Source organism: Monopterus albus, unplaced genomic scaffold (assembly GCF_001952655.1).
Source record: "Monopterus albus unplaced genomic scaffold, M_albus_1.0 scaffold154.1, whole genome shotgun sequence".
NCBI lineage: Eukaryota > Metazoa > Chordata > Actinopteri > Synbranchiformes > Synbranchidae > Monopterus > Monopterus albus.
The window spans coordinates 1,126,445-1,141,062 of NW_018128034.1; positions in this window are offsets into that span (position 1 = coordinate 1,126,445).

Sequence of the window (14,618 nt, forward strand, 5' to 3'; positions counted from 1 at the left end):
TTAGTAAAATAAATCTGACGTATTTAGTAAAATAAACAGGATTTTAACAGTGTGTCAACATGGCGCAACAATCCGCCAGTTGTGCTGTGTGCTGTCTTAAGCACACACTTTGTGCTGACGCAGCAGACAGCATCTTAACACTGCAAAATCAACTATTACGGAGCAAAGTATGAATCAGAATTCAGTGGAAACACACAACATCTTAAATAGTAACCTGATAAAGGTAAGAGCACAAAGTGTCATTTAGTTATGGGTCTAAAGTTATTTTTACATAGTGCTGAAAATAACTCTACTCCCAAAATGTATCCAAACAACATTCATTTTTTGATCCACTGTAAGTTACACTGTGCATGTTTGTGTACTACTTTATGCTCTGTCATATTTTTAATATATATGTTAAAGAAAGACGACAGGGAGAAACTGACTGCAACAGTAAAGACAGAAACAGTGACAATAAAATGTGGAAATGATTCTAGATTTATGTTTAACTATTTATTGAATAATGACTGGCATATTCAGTATTCACTATAGGAGTAACATTGATTTCAAAAACTACATATACTACAGGCTGCAGGCTATGGACACGGACAGCCTAGCTTACACTATCCCGATCACAGGAACCTTGTGAGTAACCTTTTGTTCTAATGAGGCTCACTAAAATGCTCGTTCATCAATAAGCTTGTTAAATGTACAAGCCAAAGTGAATTTAAATGTTCCACAGGTAACAAATACTGTAAAGTGCAGTATAGTAACAGCTCAGTTTAATTTTGGACACATGGAGGGAGGACAGCTCTTTAGGACTTGCTGGTCTTTGGGACATGAACTTACTGTATATCCACATAGTGTTCCAGCAAGGTTTTGCTTTAACCAGTTACCCACCACAAATCTTTATACAGTCCATTAAGGTCACAGTAATACCACTTCTCAAGCAACGGGTCTTTCAAAAGATAAAAAGGGTCACTTCTCTTTAATAGATGCTAAGTAGTGTGTAACCTCTGTCTCAAGCCATTAAAGTTGTCTTGTTGCAGTAAAACGACTGACATAGCTGGACCATTAGCTAACTTTGGAAACAATCCTGCCTGGCTGCATTCATATACAATGAAAAGCATACTTTGCTTCATCTATAGTTGATTTTCTGTCTGTTTTCTTGACACAAATAGCCAATAAACAAACTATATAGACATTAGCTATAGCTGCTCAGTTGTATGATCTCAAAACTCACCAGGAGCTGTAGGAGGAACTGTACTTTTACAGCGTAATATAAAGTCGTACAGCTTCGAGACAAAGCAAACTCAAGCTGAAATCATTTCAAGTCACATGGACATCTCTTTGGTTCACACCACCTAGAACCAATAGCCATTACAGCAACTGTACATAAGGAGTTCCAGGCAGGTGAGAAGATACCACTCTCCTGGCTGTACTCTATAGTGTTTGCTTATCTTAGCATAAAGGCTGTCTAAAATGAATCCCTTGCTCAGGTGTTCATTATACAGCAGACTGACTGAACTATCACTGATAGGTGTGGTGTCATACAGTGGTCATTTATTTTTCAGGATTCAATAAATTGTTTTGTAGCCAGCATCCAGAAGCATGAAGAATGTTTTTAGAGTATATGTGCTACTAAGCAACTTTCATAGGAAGTAACTGGGCACCATCTTGTAATCTGGTATTCAGGTTTCCTTACAACACCCATGAAATACTTAAAGTGCAGTGTATAGGAAATAAGCCGTGGCTGAGAAAGGAGGAAATGGGAGAACTACAGCTTGCTAGTTTTGGTTTACTTTTTTTTTTTGGCATTTCACAACATGCTAATTAATTAGCTTTAGAGTTTGATAAAACTGAACAGCTACCTAGTGTTAGGTCACATGCCAGCCGCTGCCTCTCTATCTCTCCTAGGGCTTTTGTTCGAGTGATTAGGCATAGCTGGCAGTGAGTAGGCACAGCTAAAACCTAGACAGCAATTAACTCCTGGGTATTTAGTCTGGGCTCAGCTGCTTCCATGTTGCCAGTCAGGTTTTGTTGTTTTTGCAATCTCTTTGCTGGCCAAATTTCTACCTGAAAGTTTCTTCACTCCTGCAACTTTGTTCTCCCTGAAATCCTCCTGTTTTCTCTGGGCTTGTGTGGTTCCTGTTGGCAACTCTCACTTCTCCAGTGTGGCCAGCGACAGCGGCATACTGTATCTCTAACAGACGCCAGGTAAATCTCCACTCCGCTACCTCAGTCCCACTCACAGCGGCCTGGCCGGTGCCACTCCGCCTCCCTGATGTCTGCTGGCTACATTCACCAGCTCAATGCAACTCAGCCCAGCTTACCTGTGCCTCTGAATCTACCTGCCTGAAGCCTACATGCTCCCTACACCAGAGCAATTCACTCCAGCTTGACACCACTCTACCCAGACCCTCGTTGTTTTTTGATTCTACCCGCCTGCCTTACCCAGTATACCTGAGCTATGCTTTCTGGCTCGACATAGCCTATTTTCTCCTGAGTCCCTCCACACACACAGACCACCATCCACCAGCCTGCATGGTACTCCACGACTCTGTTTCCTGGTTCCCTTCTCCTTGTTGCCCCACCAAGCTCCAGTGCTCCATCCTGCTTCCTCTCTGCCTGCATTGCTCCCTCCAGACCATTCAGCTCGACGTGGGTTCTGCTCCTCAGCATACACTCCGAAACCTCCTGCCCTGACCCCAGGTCCAGCTGCCTGTCCAGTACCAGTTCCCTGCCGCCAGTCCTCTCAGCCCTGACGCCCCTCCATATACCTGCTTCATCTTCAGGGAATATTAGGGGTCCATTCTCCCCTGCCTGAACCAATAACTCTGTTTCCTGAACCTTGTATTTAATAGTTTAAGTTTCCACCTGTAGTCTGAGTCCTGCTGTTGGAGTCCAACTCTGAGCCTGGTGGCCTTAGGCCATAACACCTAGCAGCTAACTTAATATTTAGCATATAGAGATGAGTGTATCAGTTTTTTCATTTCACTCATGAAAAGACAGATACACTGTCTTCACTAATTGAGTGTGAGCAGGATCCCAAAACTTGAACAATCAAGGATCTGTGTCCTGGACAATTGGTGGGATTTCTGGCATGTCAAAAAGATTTGATTAGCTGTCATGCAGTGTGACAGTTTGCCAGTTCAAATTTTTCCCACGTGATTGATATCAAATAATCTGCATAGCATTTTTAATATTGCTGGAGTAGTATTTTACGTGCTGTGACTAAAACTGTAGTATCATGACTGCTGTAACAGAAAAACAATGTTTGTGTCTTCTAACCATTTGCGGTTCCATATTATTCTTTTAGCCTTTTAGCACAAGATTGTTCAGAATTAGTGTTTTCCCAGCTTTAGCCAAGTGTATATGAATATGAGAGGTATGCTCTTAATACAGGTAGAAGGTCATTCAGATAATTGAGGTAAGATTCACTGAAATCTTTTAAGGACAAGGAGCTAAATGAGCAGCTCACAGAAATAAAAAAACAAACAGATCAGGTGCAAGCCAGTCAAACTCAGTGTAAGTACTACATCAAATATTAAGTTTTTCCCTGAGGGGAAACTGTAGGATGATGTGTGATTACAGTCTGTACAGAAAGCAGTGCTGTAGACTGTAGTATATTGCCATGCATACAATATTCAAAGGCAATCTCATTTTTAAAGTGATCTCAGTGTAATTAGGCTTAAGATTAATGGGAAAATGAAATGGGGATGCCATGAATACTGCAGGAGACTCATTTTGCCATGGCATTAAATAAAATTGCAAAAACTGTAGATAAGTGAGTTGGTGTTGGTATAATTTTCAAAACGGTACATCTTGAATGAAATTTCACAAAAGAGTGCACACATGAGAGGAATAATGCTTCTCTCATCTGTTTTTTAATGTATTGCTTCAAGGACATTTTTACAGAGTTGTGGCTACCATTCCTACCACCTGTAATAGTTTTCAGTTAAGACACGCGCCTTGTAAAAGTTCGCTGGTGGAACTGTCTCCCTTCTTTATAAGCTCAAGACCATCAGTTGTGTTGTGCTGAGGTCCTATTCATAGACGTGCACCGATTGCAATTTTCTTGGCCTGTTTCAGTTTCCGATGTTTTTGGTCAGACCTGCTGAGGTTAGGAGGTGCTTCCTGCTTTCCTACAGTGCAGAATCTTTCTGTTTTGCTTACATTCTTCACTGAGATCCTTGTTTTTCTGCTAAACATTTATGGACATTGACTACTGGACACTTGTAAATTACCGGGATCTTAATTTTTTAATAGACAGAGAAGGCTGCAACACTTTTTTTTATTGCTCAAGGGTTACGAGGCAAGTGTGGCCTACTAACAGCACAATTTTAATTTTGACTCCTTTGAGTAGCTTTGATTTGTGTTGAAAGGCACAATAAAGATCCTGCTTTTAATAATTTACAGGCCTCTAAGATCATTTTCAAGACAACTTCACTGAGCCGCTTTCTGTTATCTCAACAGATTTTGAGCATATTGTCATAACTGGTGACTTTAACATTCATACTGATAATCCAAAAGACAAACTTGTACAAGAATTTTGTAGTGTGATTGAAACATTGGATTTGCTGCAACATGTGAAAGGACCCACACACACTCAAGGAGTTAATGTTAACTACGGGTGCTGAAATCTCAAACACTGTTGTCAAAGATGTAGGTCTCTCTAACCAGTTCTCTGTTTTTTTGTTTGATTTATTTATAGTATGTCGATTTTACCTATTATCCATTCAGTTACTGTTAAAACACGATGCTTTAATGATCATACTACTTCAGTCTTTATGGAAGTTATGCCTGTGTCAGTAGGCATAACATCAGATTGTGCTGATTCACTTCTTGATTATTTTAGCTGTAAAAATACACCTCTGGCAAGCGAAAGGCACCTTGGAGAAACACTCCAGTTGTCACAAGTCAGAGAGTGCAGGAAAGCTGAGTGCAAATGGAAGAAAAATAATCTTCAGATTCACTAGGAGATCTTTAGAGAGAACCTTCACATTTACAACTCTGAAGTAATTAAGTTTAGACAAGCCTTCTTCTCTAACATCAACAGGAATATCAATAATTCTTGTGTTTTGTTTGCCATTGTTGAAAGGCCAATTAATCCCCCAACACAGTCAGCCCCTGATATCCTATCTCAAAGTAACTGTGAGTTTGCATCTTGTTTTAGTGAAAAAAATCAAAATCATCAGACTCGCCGTGAATTCCTCTATGTCAAACCAGACCACTGCTGCAGCCACATGGAAACAATCTGGTTAGAAAGTCAACATTACATGCTATCGGTGCTAAAACAATGGGGGATGTAGTTAAGACCCTAAATTCATCCAATTGCTTTTTGGACACCCTTCCAACCAGCTTCCTCAAAAATGTTTTCAGTTGCTTGGAAATGAATGTCTTGAAAATTGGCAATTGCTCACTACTGTAAGGCAAAAATCACCGAAAACCGCAGTTGTTAAGCCCCTTCTAAATAAAAGCATCCTAAATCCTTCCCTATTAAATAATTACAGCCCAATCTCTTATCTTTCTCTCACTGGAAAAGTTGTTGAGAAACTACAGAGAAACAAATTCATGCCTTCATCTGCAGCAAGCAGGAAAATTGTAATGGTCTTTGTCTGGTCTTTCCCAAAAGACTGTTAGACAGCTTCAGCTCATTCAGACGCTGCTGCCAGAGTTTTAACCAGAAGCAGGAAAACAGAGCACATCACTCCAGTTCTTCAGTCCTTACACTGGCTACCTGTTACCTACAGATTTGATTTTGAAGTGCTACTCCTGGTTTATACTGTATATCACTCAGTGGTGTGAGGCCAAAAGATGTTTCTGACCTCCTTGAAAAATCCAAACCCAGCAGGGCTCTGACATCCTCAGGAAGCAGTCAGCTGGTAGAACCTCGGGTCAGAACCAATCAGGGCGAAGCTGCTTTTAGCTACTATGCTGCTCACAGATGGAACCAGCTTAGATTTGGACAAATAGTTTTAGCTTTTCCAAGGTATTTCTCTGGCTCCTCTGTGCACCTTTTGTATAAGTGCTTTCAATGTGCGACTGATGCACGTGAGATGCTAAATGTTGCTACACGCTATGATTTCGGTCTGTGCCACTGTGTGCGTGATGTGACCCTTCATGCATGTAAATTAAACTGGATCTCTCAGAGTGCTCGGCCAGTCACTGGTCATGGCTGATCAAGAAAAAAAAACAGCCAATTCCAACCTCCAGCCAATTGATCGGTGCATCTCTAATATGTATATATGTAAAAGGCCCAGGAAAAATAAAGTTGACTTGCATTGTTCTGCGTGCATGGAAAGTAACTGAAGGTGACAGTTAAATATACCAATGTTTTTTCCAACTTCTCTCCTTACAGAAAATTGGAGAGATTTAGTAGTGGTATTTTAGTCAAAATCATTTGCTATTAATATGTAAATCTGTTATACAAGGAGGAAAACAACTCTGTCTGCATGCCAGGGCTGTTTCTCTCATTCTTTCTCTCCCTTTCACTTTGTTTGGAGGTTGGTTAAATGACATTTAAACATCAGCAATGTTTAATTAACTCCCATTCCTCCGATCGAGAGGAGGGTTGTAATAAAAGGTCATCAGAAGGGCCCTGATGTGTGTTTAAGCTGCTTCGCTGCATCTGTGTGAATGGGGTATAACTGGATCTGCTAATGAAGTCAGTTCACATCAGCTCTTTACATTTAACTGTTTTCTTTCTAGATTTTGTTTTTCTCCTCATCTGTAACACTCTGATGCAGGTGTAAAAAGCCCTCCTTTGTCCTCTGTTAGAGCAGACACTATGTTTTTTACTAATCTTGTACATGTTATCTCACACCACACATTTAAACCTGCACAGCCAAAACATACAAATTCTGGGCACACACTCCATGAATCTATTGGCTAGTTACAACATTGCTGCTCTGAACTCTATTGACAATCACATCCAATAATGTTGACATAAAAAAGGGCATCATTACTGTGTCCAAACCTTCTATGGATGGGAAGTAAAAATGATAATAAGGAAATGAAAGGAACTTAAAGGGTAAAATTCAATAAATAGGATTCCTCCCACTGTCCAAAGACATGCAGCATAGGTTGACTGGCGTCTCTAAATTGCCCGTAGGAGTGATTGTGTGTGTGTGAGTGGTTGTTAGTCTGTGTGTTGGCCCTGCGATGGGCTGGCGACCTGTCCAGGGTGTGCCCCGCCTCTCGCCTGCAGCCAGCTGGGATTGGCTCCAGCCCCCCGTGACCCTGTTTGGGACTAAGCGGTGTAGAAAATGGATGGATGGATTTACCATAGAGGGACTAGAAAGGTAATGGAAGAGGAGTATTCTGAAACCAGCAGGCAGACCCTCTGCGTTATTATACAAGGCTGGTTGATGGGTGTAATTTGAGACAGTGTGCAATTAAGTAACATAATGGTGGGAAATTATTTGATTTGAGTTTCATAAACTTTAATTTTGTCTTTGATTTGTATTGTTAAGAACCTGGGTGATGATCAGGAGAACAAATCAACCCTGACAAGAGATTTTAATAGATGAATGTCTTGCATACAGAGTTGTTCTTGTATCACACCTTCTATCAGATCATTAGCTGAATAATCTCACATTATGATGCATGCCACGTTTTTATTGTTCATGCAGAACTATTTTTCTGCTGACAAAGTTTTAGAAAGTACTGCAGTAATTTCTGCTTTGGTGAATGATTATTACTGTTAAAGCTGCCTTTGTCTATATTCCCATCTTTATGCTTCTCCTCCCTTCAGTGGAGCAGCCAACAGGCGAGTAATGCTTTGGTGGAGACAGATGCCAGTTAGACAGGCTAGCTTTGCCCTGGGTTCGCCCTGCCACCTGCAGTGCTAGAAGCCTATTCCAAGAAGGTCTTCATGTGATCTGCTGTCCCATAGGTGGGGGATGAAACAGACTGCATCCAAGCATGCCAAGTCAGTGGCCTGAGGGCTGGACACACTGCCGAAGCTTGGCCAGCTCTCTCTTCAATCAAATGTAAACACATAATGGTTCCAGTAAGAAATGGAACTGAATTTTCTACCTAGCAAGGATGAAACCAAAAATGAAGAAAAAAGGAGAGAAATGTTAATACAAAAACATCACACACAGGGTACTTTGATTACTTTTCAGCCACAATAAAAGCATAACATGAAATATGCCAAGAGCTGGATGAGCTTTGGTGAGCCCCCCCACTGGCAGACATTTTTCAAAGGTAACTATGTACATTTACTCAGGTACTGTACACATATGCTGCTCCACTACATTTCAGAGGAATGTTTAGGTGGCATGGTGGTGGTTTTCTCCAGGTGCTCTGGCTTCCTCTCACAATGCAGACATGCAGGTTAGGTTGACTGGGGACTCTAAATGACCCATGCAAGTAGGTGTGAATGTGGGTGTGAATGGTTGTCTCTGTGTGTCAGCCCTGGGATAGAATGGAGATGTTCCCATTCAATTTAATGGGAAAGCTGGTTAATATTAAAACTAAACAAATAAATAAATAAAAGTCAAAGATTAGAGAAGTCTAAAATACCAGTGTACATTTTTGTAGTAGAACGTTGGTTCATTCTTCTCTTTTTTATCCTACTAACTCTACGATACTCTGATTGTTCCTCTAGCACCACGAGGTTGACATTTGTCATTTTGGGAAAAATATCATGACAGTACATATTGCCATAAAATTTGGTGCAGATAATCATGTTCATCACCTTGGTGATCCCCACTCAGTTAATCCTGCACCATTATCAGGTCACAAAAATTCATTTGTTCGGTTTAGTTTATGATCAAATATATGCAAAACTAACGCCGTACAGTATGTCAGCTAATGGCAACATCTGGCAGTTCCACAACATGGATGGCACCTGGATTGTACTGTTTATTCACAGTGTTTATATGCACTGCTGAAGATGACAAAAATCAGGAAAAATATCCAGAATCTGGGTGAGACCCTGGATAGAGAGGCATGTACAAGATGGACTCAGCAGAGATAATTGGAATTTATCAGTCTATTGTGTTTCTTACAGATAGAAACTTTATTGCAGACTCAAGGTCCAGACTCCGAACAACAAAAAAACAACAAACAATAAAAAATAAATATAGTTTTCCTTTTTTGTGCGTTCACATTAGAGTCCTTTTTGCTGTACATTCTTGAATCTTTATCTTTTACTTATTTAGAATAAAATCCCTCAAAGTGCAAAGCTACCTAACCTACAGCTTTAAGAAGTTGGAGTTCATGTTTGTTGTTAAGTCAAGTAGAACACAATAAAGACTGTAGTTGTAGTAGTAGTCACTTTCGGCTTTTCCTGTTTAGGGGTCGCCACAGCAAATTGTCACACTGACGACTCGCATGCTGACATTTGGCACATGTTTTACGCTGGATGCCCTTCGTGACGCAACCCTGATTCGGACCCGGGCCGCAGCGGCGGGAGCGCTGCACCTTAACCACTAGCCTACCAGGGACAGCATAGAACACATTAAAGACTACCAGTCAGAAATTATTCTGTGTTGAGATGGTGTTTGCTCTATTGTAACTCTGCCAGGTACTGAGCACTGAATTTAAGATCAATTACTTTTTATGTTTTGCTGTAATAAGCCTGAGACATTGTTCTGCAACTGCTGATGTGTGTTTACCGTATAGATCTGTTGATTAAGAGATCAGAGAACACCTAACTAAGCTACGTTGTGTTGGTTTTTCCTTTAATTAGTCAATCATGTGTATGTGTGTATCTCTACATTGCTGTGTATCACAGATCACTTACTGTGAAGGCAATAATTAAAGCAAGCTACCAGAGGGTAAAGTCTGTTACTGAACTATAAAATCAGAACCTAGACCATACATGTAGGTATCCTCACCAGGGCTGCTGTGTACTTCTTGCATCAATATCAACTCAGTCTTAGTCTTGTTATTAAGTAGCATGAGTAACAGCTGGTCTACATTGGCTGAGGGGTGGTGCTTTTAAATGGACAATAATCTAATGGGAGAATGCATCAGTGCACATTGATCCAGCCAGAATCTCTTTCAAACAGCATCTGTGTTGCAAGCAGATTTCCTCCAGGGGTTAAAACCCCCGAACAGACAACTATTGATATGACCTGTGCAGAGCTGTTTTTTTTTTTATCTAAGTCACGTTTTAGTAAGCAGCGAGCCTCTTTCTCCCTCTCGCTTTTGATTTTGCCTTCCTTTCCAATCTTCCTCTCAGTTCTTGGAAAGAAGGCAAAAGCAGAACCACACATCTTTAAAGACCCTGATTGCTCCTGGGCAAGGACATTTTAGTAAAAGCTATTAGGATTGATAATATTCTATCTCATTGATCAACCCAACACCTGGCTAATTGGCTCTATTACTGATTAGGGTGCATGTTGCTTATCATTGATGCTTATTTAGCCAAATCAATGTCCATTCCACACAGCCTTCTCTCTCACTTTTGTATTTCCATCACTTCTTCCAACCACTAAGTAAAATAATGCCACACATAAATGAGAAGTTTATGTTGCCTTTGGGTGTTTCGACAACAGAAATGTGCCCCATTGCTCTTGTATTTGGAACAGCAAACACAACTCGAAGCCCTCCTGTTATCCACCGTCACATCACTCTGAGAGCACAAGTACTTCAGTATTATTGCTGATTGATTCTTTTATTTCAGCAGAAAGCCAGTATGCTGCTGTAAAGTAGAATGAACTACAATTCTGTTCTTGACTTAAAGATTTTGTGCAAAAGAAGCCAGTCAGCCACAGAGCAGACTGAGTGGTAGAAGTTTGCTTACAATAACGAATCTGAACCAAAAACTCTTTACCTATGGAACAGGGAATAAAGTTTTGAAACAAAACTTTCTAATCTTTCTCAGCATCATTTTGGTAAAATTTCCTTAGGTTTTTATTGTGAGAAGTGTATAACGTCAAGTTGCACTGTTTTGTTCTCAGGCCTGCGACATACTAATACTAAAAGTCTTCAGAATGGTGCAGTTAAAATTTAAATCCAGAAAGCTTGACCACATTACACCAATTTTAGCTTCCGATCAGATGTTAAAGTTCTCCTAATGTCATATAGTGTCCTCTCATACCTGTCTGATCTTATTATACCTTTTATTCAATCCTCTGCTTTCTGCTCTCATAATGCAGGGCTCCTGTCTGTTAATAAAGTCTCCAGGTGGCAGGACCTTTTCCTGTTGTGCCCTCTTTATCTGGAATAACCTCCCTGCTGATATCAGATACCAGAGGCATTGACATTTAAAGTCAAACTTAAAACTTAACTGTATTGTGTCATTTTCTGCTGGTGCCATAGTCTGCTACCAGGGGTGGGTTGGCTTGTGTCTTAATGTATTTGTTAATCTATTCTGTTTGTTCCTTTGAGCTATGAAGACAAAATTTAAACTTTTTTTTGTGTATGATAAGGCTATTTATATTTATTAAAAGAGCCCAAATGTATATGCCTGCTTTGTTTTTTCATAGAATGTATGTCCTACTGTGTGGTCCTCTGAGGCCAGGCCTCCCAGTCAGTAATCAAACCTATAATGTCATTATGCAGTCAAACCTTAGAGGTCATGGATCAGAGACCAGTGAAAATGCATCATTGTCTAATTAATGTAAAACATCATTTGCTTAGCTTTGATATTTTTTAATTCTCATTTACAGTATAAAAACAATATTTAAATACATAAATGGCCTTACCACTATGTCAACTGATCCATAGATTGAATAGTGAAGGAGTCAGTAGGGATATTCTTAGACTTTTTTTGGTGCCTGCACCCCTCCCCAACCCCACAACCCTACCCATCCAAATGTACTGTACCCACCTGCATATAACAATAGTCCATGACCACAACAGTTAAACAGCAACAAAACCCTGCAGTAAATGTAGAAAATACAAAACACATGCTAACTCCTACAGAAGACATAGCTTCCAGTAATGTTGCATTCATTGTTTCTTTTTTCATTCAATCTTTTTTTTGTTTGTTGTACTACTTTATGAACCAGGCCTAAACTTTTAAAAAAATACATATAAAAATATGCATGAGAAAAAAAACAAATTCAACCAATCTGCTTCATAGTTTCCACTGCAGAATGTGAATAAAATATAAACTGATACTAGCAGGAAAAATACCAATAAAACATTACACAAACTATATACAGTATAACACAAAGTATCTCAAATAAAGATTTTACTGTCAGGCTTCACAAAAACATTTTAGTTGCAGTGACCTTTTGTCAAAGAGAAGACTGCAGTTTATTGGTTGCCCTGGCCCTTTAGAGGTACCTAAACTGGCAAAGCAAACTGGATGGTTCATAAAATCTTTCACTAACAAGACATTAGTTGTAATCTCTTTTTTTGGCAAGAGAAACCTGAATTATACTGGTTGTTAGGACCAGATGTTTTTTAGTCTACAACACAAAAATATGCAGAATCGGTAGAATAATCATGGTTATTTTATACGTAGCTCACATCAGTAATATTAGGATTTAGATTCCAAATATAATAGGCAACATGGAGAATGTACAAAATACATATACTGTAGGCTACACATAGGCAACCTTTACGTGAATAAAAACGTGGTGAAAAATTTTGCTTCTAAGACTTGCTAATGACATATACTTAAGCAGTTATTCATACCTGAGTAAAACACAAAATCATAAGAATAAATCTGAAAACTGTCACAGGTAAATGTTTCATTTAATCACCTAACTACAACCTATATACAGTCATAACCAGTAGTTATCAAATCAAATCAAATCAAATCAAATTTTATTTGTATAGCGCCAAATCACAACAAAAGTCATCTCAGGACACTTTATAAAGTAAGGTCTAGACCTTACTGTTATCACTATTATTACAGAGGGAAAACCCAACAAATCCCCCTTGAGCAAGCACTTGGCAACAGTGGGGAGGAAAAACTCCCTTTAACGGAAGAAACCTCCGACAGACCCCGGCTCTTGGTGGGCAGCCTTCTGCCTCGACCGGTTGGGGTGGGTGGATAGAGGAGAGACAAAAGAAGAAAAGCAACAAGACACAACAATCAAACACTGATCAGGTCGATGTGGCTGGTGACTGCTCGTCAGAGACGTAGAGCTCCAGGGCCAGGGCAACCTGCAGAAAGGTACAGGGAGAGAGAGAGGACACACTACGGGAGAGAGGAGACACAAAGTTAGTGATGTGTAATGGTGGCATATAGAAGCATAGTCTCTGCATAGTATTTCATGATTTGATTGGCCAAGAATTGAACTATGACATATTGCTGTCAGACTAAATGTTTATTAATGGCGACCAAAGGCAAAAACAACATGAATGAGCTGCTTAAATAGTATCAAGTGTTATAACTTTATATTGCATTGTAGCCTTGCTAACTATACACAGATGTCATATTATGAGCAGTGTAAGTAGTGATTGTCCTGACACTATCTGTATACCTCCTAATGGCTGTTGATAGTTTGAATTTACATTCTAAATTAGGATTAATATTGTTAAAATGTACATTTGCACCTTCTCCTTCATCAAGTAAACTGTGTGTTATTTGTGCAAAAGAAGGAGTTCTATGAATTAGAGGAATTTATAAAAAATGTCCACGCTCTCACTTTATATTATGAGTTTGATAACTTGGACAGCTAGACGCTGTTGCACAATATAAGTAGCATTCATCAATTGTCAGAGTATGATAACTAATCTAGGATTAGTTCTTTTCATAATTGATAAAGATGGTAATTCAAAGTTTAGCTCTCTGCTTGTTGCTTGATAAGTGCAACATAATGTGTTCCTCACACTCTGTAAAACGACCTTTTGTCTAATTTGCATTATAAACATTATGTCCAAGTTACAAGAAAGATAGCATTGTTACCATAAATTCTCAAATAGTGGTCTCAAACGTGATTGAGCACACCTGATGAAAGAGCAAAGACTTTATTCATTTCTAATTTCACCTGTATTAAAAGTTCATTTCTCAGACCTATATATAAAGTCTGTCACTGCTCTGCACTGTCACTGACCTGTACAGTAAGCGTTGGTTCTATTTAGATTAGAAGCAGTAAAAGGCAATAAAACCTCATTCCCATATTTACCTTAAACATAAGCATTTTATGCTCTGATTTGTTTCTACATGTGCGTAATTCTGTGTGATGTGACAGCCATGACAGTATCTATAGCAGTATTACAGTATCAGCTATCAGCAGGGAGGAGGACCATCAGGTTAATTTGTCTTATGCCATTTGTTGGCAAAACTTCAAAAGACATTTGTTTGACTACATTTGTAATGGTCTTTCTAGTTGTCTGTGAGCTCTTATGATGCCCTGTTCCCATGTATCCAGCCTTAGCGTTTCATGCTCTTAGAAGATCAGGATAGCAACCCTCTCAGTGAGGACGGCTTAGACTATGTTGATACTAATACAAAATGAAGGCCAAAATAGGAAATGTACAACGGAGGACCTGTTGGCATACCAGATATAAATAAGTTCCCACATTTGCAAAAACACAACAATAAATAATTTAATAATTCTTTTACAAGTTGTTAATAGGTAGTCAAAGGACCAGTCCTCACACAGGTGTTTTCACTTAGCATTTTGGACAATGAGACCTTTAGATATTTTGGTTTGTTATAGCAGGAAAGTCACAGATGTTTTTGCATCCAGTTAAAACTGCATTTCCCGTAACAAACCCCT